The 6,102-nt window shown below is 36.0% G+C and overlaps 1 protein-coding gene across 5 annotated transcripts in view; it reads left to right on the top strand.

Annotated features, from left to right (window-relative positions):
* The first annotated feature begins 322 nt into the window (after window positions 1–322).
* The window catches only part of LOC145690563 (beta-1,4-glucuronyltransferase 1), a 148,712-nt gene continuing 142,932 nt past the window's right edge, over window positions 323–6,102 (top strand). For 2 of the 5 annotated variants that reach the window (XR_014132243.1, XM_081765577.1), the window contains exon 1: window positions 323–897. The gene's annotated coding sequence lies outside the window, so the exon portion shown is untranslated. The remainder of the gene's footprint in view (window positions 898–6,102) is intronic. The other 3 variants (XM_081765574.1, XM_081765575.1, XR_014132242.1) reach the window with 2 other exon arrangements.

Here is a 6,102-nt window from a genome sequence, read left to right as displayed (position 1 = left end):
AAATAATTTTTAAAGATAAAAATTAGAAATACGGTGGTGTCTCCTCTCTGGTGTGGTGGTTAGGAGGTGTGCCTTTGGTGTACTTAACCCAGGTCGATTCTCAATGCGAGAGCAGAAAAAAAAATCATAAGCATTCATTTTCATTAATCATCCGACTCCTTTAGCCTAAACGGTATAACGTGGAACGGTAAATTAAAATTCCACTTCCATTTCAGAAATAACAAAGGAATACAAACTTTGTCTCCTCCTGCGAAAAGTCCTATGAAGTCCATTATCATCACTTTCTAGCCTCGGAGTATAGACGTGGGATGTTACAGAACAACAACAAAACGGATGTGTTATGCCTCTTTTAACCTCAAGAAGTTGCTACTCGTATATGTGTATGACATGGTATTCTCTTTTTCTACCTTAATTGTTGACTACTGAGTTTGCGTTCCGCGCAGGAAGAAATATTTTTTTCCTATCAATGACAAAACACTTACGCTGTGCCAATTACTTTTTGTTCTCGTGAATTGGAGAACGGTGGAGGAGTCCGCCACATCATCCGTCCACCTTACGAACAATTTGTCTGTGATACTTTTTCAAAGTGGTTGTGAAATAACGTAATCCTATTGCATTCATTTTCCATTCAAAATTTGAAGCTAGTTAAGTTAGTAGTTTGAAACAATATGTAAAGTGAAAAATATTATGATCAAAATGCATTATTGAATTGTACTAGATTTAAACGAACGAAACATTTTTAAAACTTAAAGGCTACCGTAAGAATCGAATTAATTTTGGTATTGAGTGATTTAGTGCCTTTGGTTGCTTACAGCGGCAAAAGTACATATCCTTAAGTGCGAAAAGAAATATGTTGCAAGCGTATTGATCACCTATAAATATATGGCCCGTGAAATGGTAAGTTGGTTTAGCTGCTAAAGAATACGGAAGAATATGTTTTTAGCCGTAGAAACGATGGAGCAGAGTAAAAATAATCTTCCAAAGTAAAATGGAAAAAAAAAAAAAAAAAAAAAAAAAATGCACTTTCCTTGCGTTAAATGATTCTCTAAGGAGTTCTGCTGTCACTTTCTTGGCGCACACCCAAATGATTGTGTGCAGATGCATGATAATATGCGTGCAAACTGGAAATCACTAGGTATTATTGTATTTAATTACGAAGTTCTCTCTCAGTGTCTTAGATTTTTTTTTAAGGTAGGAGTTGCATATATGTTTGCAGATTCACTTTACAAGGACTTCCCTTTACGGTTATAAATACACGTTCGAACGTGTGACATAATATAAGCTGTGCAAAAGAAAAGAAACTAACTTGTGCTAGGTGTCCACAAAAAGCTAGAAGCTATCTAACGAATCAGGACAGAAGCTTGGCAGTGTGCCACAGAGAGCAAGCGCATCAGCGACGTAGAGTATGTTCAAGAACGAGGGTAGTGCAAGAAATACTTGATATTGCATAAAATCACATAGGTTAGAGCACATGTAATGGCTTCACCCATGTAACTCTATACTTGTAAACATAAATATACTTCGGCATAGTTTTGGAACTGGGGGTCAAAATTAGGGGAAAAAAAAACGCCATGTTTCCAGGAGAATTGAGTTGTGTTATGTATGGGTAAATAAGTACTAACCTAACCTAAGGGTTAAATTCCAAAGTTGGGCGTCCGTTTCCAGCAAAATTTTTAAAATTTACAGGAAAGATATGGATAATTTGATCGTTTGTGTGCTTGATAATGTATAAGAGTTTCGAAAAATCTGTTTTTTTTTTTTTGTTATATATAAGCGGCTATAAACATGGGAGTATACGGCGAGCGGACGGAACTACTTGGCGCAAGGCAACCGAACAGTTGCATTATGGGAAAAAACTAGCATTTATGTTATGAACATGGCGAATGTACAAGGGCAATGAACTAACCGTTTTAACATTTGTGAAGCAATACGTTGATAACAAGCAGAATCTTTTAAAATTTTGTGAAGAGCACGGATTAATGAACCTAATAACAAATTGCAGAAACTGTGGAAAGGAGAGAACAGCGAAAAAACATGGCGAAAGCGGACGCCCAACTTCGGAATAAATGCCTAACCTAATCTGGCCTAACCCATCAAAAATACAGAAGGCATAGCAAGAAAGTCTTAGTTTTAAGCAAAGAATTCTGCCTCCCATACAAATAAAAGGGTTAAGTTTTGAGTTGCCCTTCCGTTTTTTTTAAAAATAAAAATTAGGAAAATTTACAGGAGAAATGAGGTAAGAAATAATGGTAATAGTTAAGAACAGCTACTTCTCATCTCCCGTGCACGAGGATACATCTTCCTGTTGCACTACCTAAACACCCTAAGTACAAGGGCAAGAACTCAGTCTATTACCTACTTTTTAACATCCTAGATAGTCAATGAATAATTCCTGAAAGTATGGCGTTTCTCGTCCTTCCCTAAATGGGAAGTATGGCTCCTTAACTATAACCGAAATAATGATTTTGGGTTCTTATGTGATGTTTAAGTGTGTAAGTTTTGCAGTAAAGTTATATTTAATCCGGAAAGAGGTACATAGAAGTTTGTACAATTTGCAACACGCGGAAGGTTTCGGTGATTCAGCCGCATGGTGGTCATATAGGATGGCGAATCGGTGCGTTGAATGTGATATTTCCGCATTGAGTTTTACAGAATTAAGAATAATGAAGAGGATCTACAAAAATTTTTTTGCGAGTCAAGGATTACTGAATTTAAGTGATAATTGAAGCTTCTATGAGAACTGGTTTCAGTCACTGTTCTAGTCTAACTAAAATCTTACCAGGTAACCTGACCTAACAATGTTTAATGTTTTAATCGCTTTTTTGTAGGTTTGAAACTGGAGGGGTAACTCTAAACTTAAGCCAAATAAACGGGTAAGGTTCTAGAACATAGGTCTTCCCTCCCATTTAGCGGTAATAAAGACAGAAAACAACGTGCCCTGCGGGGCTCTAACCCGCTTCATTCGCTGACGCTCGCCCGGCAATACTCTATGAATTAAAATTTAAACTTTAGTATAGAAAGGGACCAACCTCGCTACTAACCTGTGGGGAACCTGTGTTCTAGAACCTTCCTAAATGCGTATACTTTACCTACATCGTGCAGAAATACTCTGTCTGCGGAATTTAGTATATCACAGTCATCCTTGATATGTACTCATTCATTTTAACCCTAGTATAGCCCTTGTAATGGTTTAATATTTGTAATATTACACTTGTGCCTGACATGGAATACAAATTTCCTACACCAGTCCCCTTTAATGTGCGCTCACTCATTTTCACCGTAATATTAGAATTTTTGTGACTCTTCTTAATCAGTACCGAAACGGTCAGGTCTGTGAGTGCTAGAGGGAATTAAAATTATTTAAAAATTTTATATTTAGGCCTACTGCATAAATATTTCATTTTCCACGAAATCTACTATTAGTACTTTTAAGAATACTTTTTATGAATGAAGTTACGTTTATCAGTGCATATTAACTTTAACATGTCTAAACCGTTATGGGTATAGGTACAGCAATTTTTGGCAAAATGCCATGAAAACATCCTAGAAAATCATATACACTTCTACAAATGTGCTTAATTGCGTGCCATAAAACACCAAGCAACCTGTGCTGGGTGACCGTTGCAAGAAAGAATTGTATCTAACTCAAGTAACAGCAGGGCGAAGCTAGTGAGACCGCGCGGTTGCGTCTGTAGGGAGTAGATGCGAAGTGGCAATGTGTATGCGCGAAAAAAAACAACATAAATACCAAGCAGCCTGTGATAGGAAATCTGCCACACCTCCAAGTTAAGCCACCAGTTCAGTCGGTTCTTTTAATTAATGTCACAAATCTGCCACAATCCTTGTGCTTAACATTGCCTGTGGTACTGCAGACTCCCGTACAAGCTTCATTAAATTATCTTCCTTTTAATCTAAAAGTAATAGAAATTGAAGGTATGGCATCACAGTCTAGTCTTCCTTTTATTATTATTATTTTATTTTAGGGAGATTTTAATTTAGTCTGATGATTGTAGATAATACCTGCCAGTTCCGCCAGTTCTCAAAATTACAGCATTAGATAATAAGTAATTTTGCATTGTGTGTGTACACTCAGACACTTTTATGCTTACACATCATGAGTCAGCATACTGCCTTTACTTTCGCATACCGTGCGTAATGGATTTCTTGTGCAGGATTATATGCCGATCACTTACCAATTATCTGCTTCTGTTTCTCCATAAGTTTGCATTTCACCAGTAAGATCCTCACATATTTTCATTACTCACACAATACTCTATCAAAATAGTATAGGGGTAGTTGGGGTAAGTGGGGACACTTTTTGCAATTTTCAACTACTGTACCAGTAATAGTTTTACATTACCGAACTGAGAGTATGGTCATGTTAACTTTGGTTTGTACACTTCATAAGCATAGGGTCTATTTTGAAGCAATGCAAATCAGGGTTTGCCCAAGTGGGCCCACTTTAAAACCCACCTGGGTTTTTGAGCTTTTTGTTAGTATATTATTGGTACAATTAAGGTGATCACATTGAAAGTGATTTTTTTCAGATTTTGGCCTTTCCTTGGGCGAATTAGATGCTTTCATGTTAAAGTAGTGTACATTATTCAACGTTAGACCTATATAAAGTTCTGAGTGCATTGAGTGAATAAGAAATCTTGCCATATAAGACATTTGGAAACATTTTATTTTATAATGCACGAATTATATCTTTGTTTTAAATTAATATATTTGGTATTCATATTTGGCGAACGTTACTAAGACTCCTGGGATGACTTTATCTTTTGTTCCTTTTTCTGGTTCTACTACACACACATTACAGGGTAGAACTTTCGGTCTGAGACGTACTAAATATCCTGTATAGATTTTGGCGGCATACCAACATAAAATTTCAAAATGGCGGTTATTTTTTTTCCAAACTAGCGAGTATCCACGCTATAAAGAGCAATTTTCGGTCTTTTAAATAGAAAGTTTCAGAGTAAAAACACGAGACACTCTAAATTAGATGTATGATCTTGTCGGCAATCAAACGTACAGTAAAATTTCGAAATGGCGGCCACTTGTCAATTAGCGGGTATCCACGTTACGAGGTGCAATTTTCGGACATTTAAGTTGAATTTTTGAGGGTAGAACCAAGAGACATTCTAAATTTGCTGTATAGATTTTCTCGGCGATTATTTCAAAAAAAAAAAAAAAAAAAAAGGCCCAGGTGGGTTGGGTTTTTTCAAAAATACCCGGGTTTTTTCAAACCCTGACAAATACTTGTTCCATAATAAAATGTTTACTACAGATCAGTTACTGTTCCTACCCTCCCATATGTTAACACTGTCAATAAAGAAGGGAAACTGGGGACAGAGTACCTGTTGTCTACTACTGATAGGTCCAAGTTTAATATTTCTGCTGCAATTCTAGCCAAAGATACAACATTTTGAAAATGGTACTGTAGCAAATGTAGAAAAAAACAACTAATATCAATACTTCAAAAATATGTTTTATTTTGTTCACAACTCTGATATTAGAAATATTTGCTGGACATCATTTACTTACACCAGAAACATTGAAACAATGAAAAATATGTGATTACAGTTTGCCCTGAGGCATGATATTTGGTACGAAGGAAGTGAAGACAAAATAAGCTAGTATATAGAAAAAAGCTCCTGATGAGATACGTCTGTGGACTATGATATCCAAATACTGAATACTAACAAATCTGGTGCTTAACAGTTCTAAAGATGGACAAATAAGAATAAATGCAGGCTACATAATGAAGCCTATGTAGATTCATAGGTCGTTGCCTTCAAAAGTGATGACCATTACTGAGCATTGTAAGGCATTTAATACAAATCTGCTTATAGTTTATAGGACAGTATTACAAATCTACTTATAGTTTATAGGATACAAATAGGGTCTACACAAAACATTGACTGCATGAGCTAGATTTGTAGTCTACAGTTTTGCCTTAAAAGAACGATAGTGTTTATCAATATCAGCTACAATAGAAGACTTAATTGCGAAAGGTATCACACTGTCAAACTTGACAGGGCCATAGAAAATAGCCCTTTTGTGTACAATATCTAAATCTTCTCGAAGTGGAAAACGAATTTG

This window comes from Thermobia domestica, chromosome 7, assembly GCF_964235325.1.
Source record: "Thermobia domestica chromosome 7, izTheDome1.hap1.1, whole genome shotgun sequence".
Taxonomy (NCBI): domain Eukaryota; kingdom Metazoa; phylum Arthropoda; class Insecta; order Zygentoma; family Lepismatidae; genus Thermobia; species Thermobia domestica.
This window is presented reverse-complemented; position numbering and strand designations above follow the sequence as displayed.